The sequence below is a fragment of the Hetaerina americana genome, unplaced genomic scaffold, assembly GCF_022747635.1.
Source record: "Hetaerina americana unplaced genomic scaffold, ioHetAmer1.1.p SCAF_3, whole genome shotgun sequence".
Lineage (NCBI taxonomy): Eukaryota > Metazoa > Arthropoda > Insecta > Odonata > Calopterygidae > Hetaerina > Hetaerina americana.
In genome coordinates, this window is record NW_027286874.1 from 38698216 (window position 1) to 38710223 (window position 12008).

Sequence of the window (12008 nt, forward strand, 5' to 3'; positions counted from 1 at the left end):
ACTGTTGCGGGTTGACGCCAACGTTCAGGGCCCTAAGAACGATATTGTAGCTCCATTAAAATGTGAGGGGCATCTTAGATGACCAGGGCCGGCAAATCGATGGCCGAGACAGAAAATTCTGTGGGTTGACGCCAACGTCCAGGGCCCCCAAAATGGTCCCATTAAAATACGAGGAACATCTTCGTTTCCCAGGGCCGGTGGTGACGATAATAGAAGAGGAACACTAGGACCAGGAGTGGATCTCAGTGATCAAGGCCTGATGAATAGGGATATGGGGCCAATCAAGAGATGAGGAGCAGTTGACAATGAAGTGTTTGCTAATTGAAAATAGTGGTGGAATGTGAGCACTAATGTTGGACAGCGGAGCCGGCTGTATGGCACATTAGTTTAATTGGATTATAGGGACTAAATTGAGTTCATATTTATTTTGAAAAAATAGCTTTATTTTAGTGGTCCCAATATTAAATTTATGTATTTATTCATTATTTATCCTAAAATGTCAATAACCACGGCAAATCGATTTCATTCAGCCCAAGAGACATTTTCGGTGAAGTAGGTATCTAATATGAATAAATTTCATTCATACAACAATTGAGTAACTTCTGGGTTTTAGTAAACAGCAAAAATTTGATTTTGTTTTAACTGTAATTCTCAGGCTCTCCATTTATAAAAATCTTGAGAGTATCCATCAGGATTTTAGTATGTAATAATAAAAGAATTTCCATTCAGACTTTATTTTCGCAAAATAAAAAATTTTGGATTTACATAAGTTTTTAGTTTTACAGGTTCCATTCACATTAAAATGGTGTGGAGTGCATTATTAACAGCACCACTGTAGAGCAAAGCATCTTGTTGCAATTCATTTCGACCTTGATTCTCATTTCAGAACATGTAGGTTGATACTTGGGCCGATAGTAGCTTAGAGCTCCTACATAAGTTGTTACACTCGTCAGTGCAGCTGTAGTTCCTTCCATCTGCTCATGTGCAGACAGTTGCTTTCTGGGACATTCTCCACCAACACAAAATGAAGTCCAACTCGACATCCTGGAACCTTGCAGCATTATTCACCTTCCACGGCCGCTTGAGTTCTAGCTTGAGTGAATGCTGGAACAAACAATGTATGTATAACTGACAAGGTATTTCTTTGACTATTGGGAAACTATACTGTGAAAGTTAATTTCTTTAGCCTTTAGAAGGTAATGGGTATATTTTAAGATGCTGCTGCAAAATTAATTTGGAAATGAAAGTGAAGCTATCAATTTATTGGCAATGCTAGTAGATTACAAAAGGATCTAGATTAAATTTCAAATATGATAAAAGAATAAAATAATGAATAAAACTATTTTACATTTCTGTCATGAATATTACATGTCATTTAAAACATCAAAACTGAAATAAAAGTTAAATATGAAATGAATGTCATGAAATCACATCACAAGATTTAAAAGAATTAATAAATCCAATGGTTATAATACGATTTGGTAAAAGAAAAATTTGCTTTTCCGAATTTTAAAATTCAACAGTTTAAATATGCAAAACTTTTTCAGGATATTTTTTCACAGCTAATAAAAAATAAATATTTTATATTTTATCATATTGCTACATTAACCACAATAACTCAGAGGAACTTTGTGAGCTTCAAAGAATGAATAAGTGTATAATTCTTTTTAAATCAAGAACTTATTTGTAAATGTTTGTCAAGTTACACCTGCTAAATGTATCAACTATTGCTCATACAGGCTGACAGTGTTTTATGTCAGGTAAACCATACAGCCAGAAAACACCATGTCATGTTACCTAACAATTTTACCAATGAAATGTGAACTTCTAAAGCTTACATTTCCACAAACTTTTGTCATGAAACTCTGGCATTTCCAACCCATATTTATGTTGGTAATTTTGATTGACCAATTTTGCATAATTATTGACGAAGCACACTATGGAAAGGGCTGCTCCAAGGATCTTTAAGCTTTCTCTGCAAGTAGAAAATAGTATTAAAATATAAAAACTACATAGTATTACTGGTTATACCTTTCACTTCTCTGCATAACTAATGTACCTAAAGAGGTTTTGGACAAAACTTTTTACTTTCAAAGCAGTCAATCTACGAAAATGTGTGTACAGGAAAAAATACCTTATAGTAACCATAACATCTCAAGTGGCGAGGGGCACTGGAAACAATCTTAATGATTATGCAATATGTTAGATTAGAAGTTAGTTAATTTGCAGAAAGATTTTACACACGAGTTTAGTTAGGCTTCTAAAGAATAGTAATATTAGACAATATGAAAATCTAGGAGAAAGAGGAATATAAATGAGAAAAAATTGGATTTTGTGCGTTCAGAAAATGAATTGCATAATAAAACTCTCATACTAAATTGCAAGAGAGTCCCTCAAAAAAATTCAAGAAAAGCAAGTTAAGAGGAATAATTGCAGATTCTAGCAAACCTATTTAATTACAAAAAGAATGTTGAAGGAGTTGATGTAGCAGGCCTTTATATGCCAAGCTAGTCTTGCACTCAAGTAAAAAATAGGGGCAAAAAATGAAGCTGATTTCTCTGATTAACCTTTTTTCAATGGTTTTGGTTTCAAGAAATAGATGAAGCATGAACAGGAGCAACAGTGGAAGGAAATATTACCTGCAAGTGAAAAATCTGGAACCAACTACTTGCCATAGCTGACAAAACAGCTTCATTCAAGTCCCAGTCTCACTACCAGAGAAGAAATTGAACTAGTTGCTGAATTGATTTTTGATATTACATTCATTGGAAGTTAATACCAATTTATAAATAATTGTTAAATAAGGATATTTATAATAAATTAAGCTTTCTCCAAGAACTAAAACCTTGTTCTTTTAACCTGCAAAGCTGATCTAGCAGGAGTGATGACAATTACTACTAGTTGGGCAACGCATGCCATAGAGTAAGAGGAGCCCTACAGCATCTGTTTATCAGTGAGATGGCCATTCCATTGGGATCAGATACCTACGAAGCATGATGGAAGCAGATGCCTTCATAGGCACCTGATCCCAACGGGATGGCCATGAACTATTGAGAAAGTTAATGGGAAACCATCTTAATTTACCTAATTGCAGTAGTGAACACAAATATGAATAATAAAACCTAGAAACCACAGGAAACTGCCCACTGGGCTGGATGTTGTGACTGGCAAGAGTAATGCAAGGTCTTAGAGCCTGTCATCACTTGATAGGCTCCAAGGCCTCGTATGACAAACTTGACATGCAAGTTAACAGAGCACAATTTGACAGTGGCAGAGAAGACAAAAGGATCAACTGTTAGGATAAGTATCTGTACATTGTTTTTACTTCAACTTCCTGATCATAATACCAACTATTCAATTAAATAATAGCACTGAGAGCTACATTTAGGAATGCTATTCAACCCTCTGTGTGATGTCAAAATGTTGGATGGTCCCCCTTTCCAAATCAGCTATTACAACTCACTATGATCAGTACCTATCATAATTGCAATTCTCTGCAAGAGAGCATTGAAAGTTTTTTAGTTTACATATAGCAATATGGGACTTATACCCTAATACCAAGGAGATAATTTTAATGTAAGATTTAAGTGCAATTTGTTGCATTGTTGAAGTATTTATTTTTCAATAAATTATCAAGTGTTTTAATCTGTTACACACCAAGGAAAGGAATTTGCTGGTGGAAGCCATTGATAATTCAGTAAGACAATGTTTAACCCAGTTTTGGAAATTGGTGTGATCGTCAAAATGTCTTGGCTAAACATATTCCATAACAAGAATTTTTTCATTCACTCTGAAGATTAATGGGTTGATTACCATAGCTTTGTTTGACTCCTCAATTCAAAATCAGTTTGTCTTTACTAAAAATGAGATGTTCAATTTATTTTTTGACAGTGGTTTGAAAGGCATGCTAAAATACTAAGTATATTTTATGCAGGGCTCAAAATGTAATGTTTTGAGTGCCCCCACTTTTACCTTTGAATTAACAAAATACACCAATTGGTACATCCAAAAGTTTCTGCATTCCCAATCACAATTTCACAGGAGTGTCACATTCCTTCAATTTTTTCCTGTTTGATGGTGTATATAATATCTCCTTTTTCTGCAAATGATTTTAATGAACAATTAACGAGTGACCAGTCAAGTTACTCTGATATTTTAACCCTCAAAATATCTAAAACTAGCCAATCACCAAGGAAAAACATGAATCAATCCCATCTTTCACAAAAATAAGTAAAGTATGAAGAAGGTTGAATGAAATGAAATTTAAGATTTCCAAGTTACAGCAGGTATGTTGTATGTTATTAGAACTTGAAATGCATTTCATTAAAATTTAACAATGGAAAATTTGGGAAAATCAAGGGACTGGGAGAATGAGTAGTTGAATAAATAGGTACCCATAGTTTGCTGTAAGATTTACTTTCATCATATCATGCCTGTCTCTCTAATGCATTTAGAAGGTTCAATGGCAAATTTTTCTGGGATATCAAACTAATTACGAGAGAAAAAATTAGATTCTGGAAATAGTTAAAATGCAGGGATAACATAAGACAGTTACATGAAATTGAATAAGAAAACTTGCGATAAAATTGCTTTACCTATTACACCAAACAACGGCAAAATTTAGACTTGAACTGCTAAAGGTCTAAAGAAGCCACTTGGTCTCCAGTGATATCTGTATAAAGAAAATAGATTTTCAGTGAACAATCTCAAAGGAATCAAGCACTGGTAGTAATAGGCAACTTGTCTTTAATGTACTCCAACAACTGGGTTCATTTCACGACAAATACAATGTTGGAAAACTATTACATGATGACAATAGACTAGGGAGGATTCTTAACAGTGACAAAATCAGCCGGGAATACAATACTGAGTTCCTTCCCATGTCCATCAGGTGCACATGTAGCTAGTCACCACAGGATGCAATGAATGATTACAAAAATTCCAAAAAATGCAAGATGCCACCTACAAATTAGCTGTTTTTTATCCCTTAGAGCTAACTTTAAAGTTTCTCCAAGGGGTCCAATACTAAGAAAAAATAATGGAGCCTCCTGTGAATAATAAATTTAATATATTATATATGACAAACTTATTAGGCACATTGTATAATATGAAATTATACCCAATGTGAAGCGAAACTATTCCATAATAATTTTTGCTCTACCAAAGTTTATCAAGACTTTTTGATACATTGTTTCATTTTAAGGCATTACTTTACTTTAAGTGCAAGGATTTTATTCGTCATTTTATTACTATACTTAGTTGCACGCCCCGGTGGAGGCGAGGTAAGGTCGTTACCTACCAACCCATAGGCCGCGGGTTCGATTTCAGTCTAGGTGGGTTTTTCTTAGAGAGGGTTTTGGTCCACCCAAGGCTTGGGTGTTGTCTTCAATGTAATTTATGAGCGTTAGGTGGAAGAAGGGACTTTCAATTAATTCGTTGACTAAAAACGTTTTAAAGGCTTTAGAACTAACTCATTTTCAGTAGAGGGTAATCACGATGCGGTTAATCCACAATTAAATCGAGGAGAATAACGGCGGTTGGATAGAAATTTGAGGGCATAGCCCCTCTTTTTAATAAAATTACCCAGTGGTTGACAGTTCAATCTTTGCATTCCACGAACTGATGAATGGGATGGACACTCAATACATTTAAAATGGAAAGGCATGCCAATACAACGGCACAGACAGTATTATGAGTGACTAAATTAGTTTGACCCTTTAAAAAGAAAAAAACCATGATGAGCGTAAATAATTACTTCAATAAGAATATTTTGACACAATTCCCAAAAATGGGATCGAGGAAAAAATATTTTTACCTCTATGAGAAGAGGGAGAAACGGGCATGTTGAAGGCAGGCGATGTTCACAATTTATCAGGTAGCCCAGTCTTTTCACGTCCCTGCTGTCGACTTATGCCTGATGATGGCCAGCAGAATTTTATGTTTCTCGGGGTGAAGGCGATCACCCGTCGGCGGAAGTAAATGCATGCACAATTGTGAATTTTTCCTCCTCTTTGGGATACGGGCAGTTGGCGCAGCAAAGCAAATAACTCCAGTCTGTAAATCTTAAAAATCACATTTATTAAAATTTACTTATCTATCGACGGTAGATGAAATTCACCAGAAACATTTTGCATGAAAAACGTTAGTTATTGCACTCATGCCAACAATTTCGCAATCTAACTGAAAAAAGATTGATGCACATCGCTCACTGCGGAAATCAATGCTGAGGTAAGTAGACCTTCCCGCATCCAGGAAAAAGCTCTACCTCTGTAAGATAATCACAAACCAGTACGTATGCGCCAATAAACTTTGCAAAGCTTCTGAAAGGTGAAACGAATGAGCCTCCGAAATTAAAACTTATCCAAGTGAAAAACACACAAACTAATTTGGAATATTTATTCATCCGTTTTTTACGGTCTGCTTGGTAATTATATTCGCCACACCTGATTAAAGTAAAATGAAACAATTTTGACCTCGTCATTTCAGCCAAATCGCGTGATTTGGGTATGAAATACCTTGTGAAGACGACATTTAACTGGGATTTTTTCAAGAGAAAACGTCACGAATAATCTCATTAATGAGCACAGAAAATACGTGTTTCGTGCTAATGGCTGTAATTTAAGTCAACCCACGAGACATTCCGAACATTAATTAAATGCACGTGAATAATTACGTGACGGATATGCAAACGGAAGAATGTTTCCTTCACCTGAAATATTCGAAGCTCCCCGGCAAACTTCTTTTTCGGTTCCGCATGGTCGCACGCACCTTTCAGCACGCACTCGTTCTGAATTAACGGAGGGGCGCGGTCTGCAAGAGTGGCCGCCCGGAAGAGATACGTCCGACGATGACAACGGTTGGACAGGAAGTGAAGCGGCGCGGGCGAGAGTGATGGCGTTGGTGTCTTGGTGGGTGGGTGGGGGATGAGGGGAAGTTGAGCGTTTTAAGCGGGGAAAGGGCCGAAGTCGACGGTGGTTTGTCTACGCACAGCAGAAGGGGTTGCAGGGCTAGACATGGTAGAGTGGGGCCTTAAAACTCTCTCCTCTAGATTAGTCCGACGGGATTCAGAAAAGCCATTTCACTAGAATGGGTAAAATTGTGGTACCGGCTTCGGCGACCTTGTACGTACCCCATCGGCAATTTGATTGCATATGATTTGCTGGAAGAAGCGAACCCCCAATTCGATGCCCTTATACGAGAATATCCCGCTCTGGATCAGGGTAACAAAAAGTTGCTTCTGTCACTCAGCAAAGGTTATTTTCAACCGCGAAGGATAGCTATGACAGTGAAATCGCTTGGGACGGGAGTAATCAATCATTTTTTTCTGGAAGTGGATTATAAGTGCGCATAAAAAAATGAGAATTTTCCTCATTCTGTATGAAGCCACGTCCTAATCGAATATGTTGTGTTTAATTTAAATGTCTGAGTTTAGAATAAATTTTTATTCTCCATTTATTCGAACGATGTGCATCTGAGTAGCAGTGTCGGTTCAGGGATGCACCCAACTACTCAAGTCTTATCACATCACGAGGTAGAGGTGGGCTATTAAGAAATGAAGACTTCATCTTCGGAAATGAGTTGACATTTCGCTCTAAGATGATAATGACGCCACACAATGTTCTTATATTGCATTGCCATTGAATCTTCCTCTTCCAATTGATCTCAATTGCCCTCAACGCGTTTGAAAGACTAGGGAATGCTAAATTCGGGCTATTTCTATCTTAGAAATATAAACGTAACATGATAATGTCATCCATGAGGTCATTTTTGCCATAGGGTGAACTGATTATATGCTTCAGGATGAGATTAATGCAGTGAATTTGAAGCTGTTTGAGCCGTTACTTGGTGGAATTTTACCATCGTCCAGACAAATAAGAACACTTCAATTCCACAGGAGGAGTTGTGATGTTCACTTCTAAGACCATGGTTTCACCACTATGTGGCGGCAGCATCAGGTGTTGGTGACACCTGATGTCACCTGATGGAAAACACCCGATGAAGCCACACAATGATGAAACCATGGTGATGGATGTGGAAAATATAAATAAATTAGTGGATTTTTAATGTTTTTATTCCTCTCTACGGTTCATATGGTGGATGTTGGTGAAACCAAAATCATTTTCCTTAATTAAAAGGGAGCTCGATAGGAACCTCGAAGCCAAGCCTTCCTTGGATTTCGAACGTCCTCAAGGCGTGTGGGAGAAAACTTAAAGAGGCTACACAGTAGTGCACCCCAAGGTGAGAACTCACCACAGGCTGAATCCCTATGGCATATGAAATCCAAACATTCAAGATAAGAGGGATAGTTCCATTTCAGTGTCACTTGCGGTTTCTCGGGAACATTTGGTTTCCAGAAAAAATCACTAAGCTTGTGGTTTAACTGTGAGTTTTCGGAGTCATGCTATAGAACGCTCATATACGCAGCCGAACGTCCTAACCACTTCTCTGACGAGAGAGAAAAATCTAGTAAACTTTAAAGGGACCAAGGAAAAACCAATGTGACATCACTATTGCCATTTCTCAGAGCTGAAAAATTGGGCTAAAAAATAGTCAACGAAATACCTCAAGAACCCCATGGTATATGTACATATCGCCTGACAAAAATTTTATCTAACTCCTGTATTTAACAGAATACAATTAAAATAGACTGAAATTTTCGAGATTCGAATTCGGAACTTTGAGGTGGTAAGTTAGCACATCTGACAACCCGTCAATTCGATCTCACCGGTGTCGGATTGGGTGAAATTCGTTCTGCAGTCAACAACGTCACTGAGCAACAAAACAGTCAGAAACCAGTTAATTTGAATTCATTATAGGGCAATCGGATAAACGAATGCTAAATTTTAATAGGTATCATTTCAGCAGTGGTTTGGTATAAATTAAAATATCCTATATCATTTCATTTTAATTGCTTCCTACCTCATGCCCATGAATAGGGAATCAGATTTATCTTCAAGGGGATTCTAAATCACACAGTTGAAGAGCGGTGATTGCACCTTTCTGAAACGAGACTAATCACGTGCAAACCGGTGAGACTCCCCAGCTGGTAAGAGTCCAATTTCCCCAGACCTTTGACCTCCCCTTTCAGCTGTCGCCTATGCTTCGTCGGTGAGAAACGATTTCCTCTCGCACACTGAAACAGCGGATTTCAATTAGGTAACTATACGTTTTCGAGTGGCACATCTCCAACAGCTGTAATCGTAATGAGAAGTGAGAACGGGGGCGGGGACGGTCCGTTTGCACCTTGGAGTCAACCGTTGCATACGGTTGATCGGATTGATGTGATGGCTGGAATTCTCGTTTTTCGCTCATAGGGGCACGAGTTCAAATCCCGGCGGTTGCGGATTATTTTCAATTGTATCCCTAATTCTATTTGAGCACGGGTTGAAGAGCACATGAAGTGTAAGTATATCGGACGTCGGAAGGGACGTTCAACTACCCGACCCACCGGCGACTTCAGTGGATAAAGTAGGCTGATGCCAGCCTAGAGTTTCTCTCCATCCTTCATTCCCTCCATTAAAACCCCACACACGTATATCAAATTACCAACCAATGTGAATAAAATGACGCAAATGAACTCGTTTTATCGGTCACCTCTGGCATTTCCAACAATTATAGCAACACACAAGTTGGCCCTCGATAATTTTTTAACATTGCTTTGGTTTTATCTTCCCTCCAGTCTAATTCCGCTAAAATGGAAATAATTCAATGTTAACAGAGATTAAGAGTACTACAATTTTCCGCTAAATAAAATATTAGGGGGCCAGTTCCTTCCCCTGTGCCGGATATATTATATATATATATATATATATATATATATATATATATATATATATATATATATATATATATATAATATATCTATATATATATACCTGTATATATATATATATAAATATATATATATATATATAGATATAAAATGTCCATTAGATATAGAAGGTGGGGACACCAGGGTGTCACCACGTGTAGGGGGGGGGGGGGGGGGTTAGGCGAGTGGAAAAAACCGTAGCTCTGCGGATGGGAGAAAAAAGCGGGTAAAATTGGGGGTGGAGTTTAAGGGTTTGTAGAGGAAGAGGGAAAGACAAAGGAATACGAAGACTCCAGTTGGCTGCGATGAGATGGTCCCTTTTCCCATCTGCTTTTCTTACGGCGTCCATCGTCCCGTCTCCCCACGGTGTGCGGGAAAGGAGCGGCGGCGGGGTCCCTTGGGTGCCGAGAGTGGACTCACTTCGCGGCTGCAACCAGTGGGTGGCCGATGTCCACTTGCGTCGGGTTGGGACCAATCCGTCCAGTAGGGGGGAGGAAGTAGGGGGAAAGAAGAGTCCGTCCTCCGCCGGGGAAAACCCCTGTTGTTCAACTGATAGTCTTGTAAGCAATGCTTTGGTTTGGGATGGGGTGAGGCAAGAAGATGGAGGGAGATATAGGTTCCTTGTGGCGACAGATGAGAAATGGCTTAATTGAATGTTATTGCAAGTTAGGTGGATTGAGACTGAAATTAATTTTCATTTAACAACAGGTCATTTTGGATCTTGTGTTGAATTTCTAATTGATCTAGGGCGTCTAATTTCTTCCCTTTCCATTTAACGTGTAGAATTTTGGGGTTGAAGTTGTATTTGTGATCGGTTTCAATTATGTGATCGCGACCATTGAATATTCATCTCCTTTCTGGAGACAATCTCGGTGCTCATTTGCTCTTGTTTTGAAGTCCCTGCCTGTTTGACCTATGCATTTCGCGTGGTGGGAGTTACACGTCTGTTCACTCCACTTTTCCAAATTCTATCCAGTTTGTCTTTTGGATTGCTCACTGGTTTGGGTAGGTTTAAAGGGGTGTTAAAGAAACCTCTGTATTTAGCTTTGAGGAATCTATTGGCTATTTTACTTGACAGGTGGCCGATAGGGGATCCTGCACCAACGTTGTGAGTTCCCTGCATGTGGTGACACCCAGGTTTCCCACCTCCTATATCTAATGTGTATATATATATATATATATATATATATATATATATATATATATATATATATATATATATATATATATATATGACCTGTACAGTAAGAGCTTTACTTAAAAATGATGCAGTGCATCAAAACTGGTCGCGAATAAAATTTTTATTTAATGAAAAATTGTTGTAGTCTTCATCTCTGTTAGCATGGAACAGTTCCACTACATCACACTTGATTCTGTAATTTAATTCAATGCTAATTTGCATTCGAGTTCCGATTGATGTAAAAAATTATTCATACAATGGACTACGCAATCGTTAAAGAATATAAAGAGGCATACATGCATAAATTATTGGCGCTTAAGTAGTTAGTACTGGCACACTCTTGTACTTATCATTAACCTGATAGATTGAGATAGATGCCACCCTCATATTAAGCCCTACTGCGTAAGGAATTGGCATATTCAGGGTACATAAGGGGGTTAGCTCTTTCCATAGATGCCAGAGATTTTCCATAAAAAAGCTTGTGAATGAATGAAGATGATTCATTTTCACTGACTGAAAAAATATTTTGATTTAAATATCCATGCTAATTGTTTTTTAATAATTTTTAATTTTGATTAGCCAATGAACTCACGGCCATGCATAACCACGTTAAAAAATTGTTAAACACCACATTTCACCTTGACTAGAACTTAAGCAGAACTAAAAATTAAAACTTGCATTTGCTAATTATATGGCGACGTTACCACATTTTTTTTAAGTAAATTTTTAACAAATGGACATTGAGAGCCTTAGTGAAATTGATTTTTTATAACTTTGTTCACTTTTATGAATCTTCGGCTTTTTTAGTATTGTATGAAAAAATTCTATTTTTTTGCAAGATATTAGCAGTCAAGTATTTAGGTGCTTATTATTCGTGTCTCAGAATGTAAAAATGTAAGGGTAAGGTGCTAATGGAGGAATAAAAATAAACTAAAAGAAAATACCATGGTTTAATATATATTTTTATTTTGCACCTAAATTTGGTACAAAAATAACTATAATATGTATTAATATGAA

General features: G+C 37.4%; 1 long non-coding RNA gene across 2 annotated transcripts; it reads right to left on the reverse strand.

The window, feature by feature from the left end:
- Nucleotides 1-764: 764 nt before the first annotated feature.
- Nucleotides 765-6856, reverse strand: LOC139690768 (uncharacterized). 2 transcript variants are annotated; one of them, XR_011701508.1, is made up of 5 exons: nucleotides 6769-6856; nucleotides 5816-6062; nucleotides 4596-4672; nucleotides 3973-4099; nucleotides 765-1104 (listed from the first exon to the last, which is right to left on the reverse strand). It is a non-coding gene; the product is annotated as an uncharacterized lncRNA (long non-coding RNA). The 2 variants fall into 2 exon arrangements; XR_011701507.1 differs by having other exon boundaries at nucleotides 5816-6054; nucleotides 6710-6851.
- Nucleotides 6857-12008: the final 5152 nt, after the last annotated feature.